The sequence below is a fragment of the Hipposideros armiger genome, unplaced genomic scaffold (assembly GCF_001890085.2).
Source record: "Hipposideros armiger isolate ML-2016 unplaced genomic scaffold, ASM189008v1 scaffold_523, whole genome shotgun sequence".
Taxonomy (NCBI): Eukaryota; Metazoa; Chordata; class Mammalia; order Chiroptera; family Hipposideridae; genus Hipposideros; species Hipposideros armiger.
In genome coordinates, this window is record NW_017731873.1 from 540,767 (window position 1) to 541,733 (window position 967).

Below are 967 nucleotides of genomic sequence, written 5' to 3' on the forward strand. Positions count from 1 at the left end.
AATCATATACATAAATACAATTATATATACATGATAAATTACATATAATTATATGTATATATATAATAATTACATATATACATCTAATTATACACACATCAAATTTTACACATAAGTATTATAATTATATATTATATATAATTAAAATTTATATCATATAATTTTATAACCATCTTTAAAATCTAATAGAGAATTATCCTGACTGCAGTCTGGATGTTCACTTTCTAATCAAGATTGTCTAATCCAATTGTCCTTGAATTTTTGTTGCTTGCAGCTGAGTTTATGTATATAATTCCATGGTTTATGTCTTAATGAGGAAAAAACAAAAGCAGATCTAAGTGATTCATTCATGTCAAGTGATGTTGTATGCGCTGTATGAATGATAGTATCACAATAGGTCAAAAACGAAAAAGTCATGGGAAATTGAGTCTTCACATTGTACTCAGCAAAAAAGCACAGCCAGAATAAGAACCCATGCCCCAATGCTCAGCATCATTTCATGTTTCAAATGGACACTGGTTTCGGCAAAACATAACCCTCTGTTACATTAAAGTAAATGTTAATATGGATAGTATTGCTTTTGTAGATTTGTTTATATATAATTTTTTATTTTCATTTTGTTTAATAAGGTTTATATCTAATTTTGTGGCTATACATATATAAGTAACATTATTATATATAAAGTTGATGTAAGTTAACACTGTGGAGGGAGTCCTTAAGGATGATATTTATTTATAATTTAAGTTTCAGAAATGCAACTCCATTGTTTTAATTATTGACTGCTACCTTTCAGAGGATATGCCAGTCATGTACCTGAGGGGAAGATGGGGTAAAAGTGGGGGTACTTAGAGAATTGTAGTATCAAAACATTTCTAAATTTGAAGGAGAGATTATCTCGGTTCATAGTGGCCTTTCTCTATTCTGAAAGTTCTGCGCTACAAGTGTGCATATTCCTCTTCCTTATGTT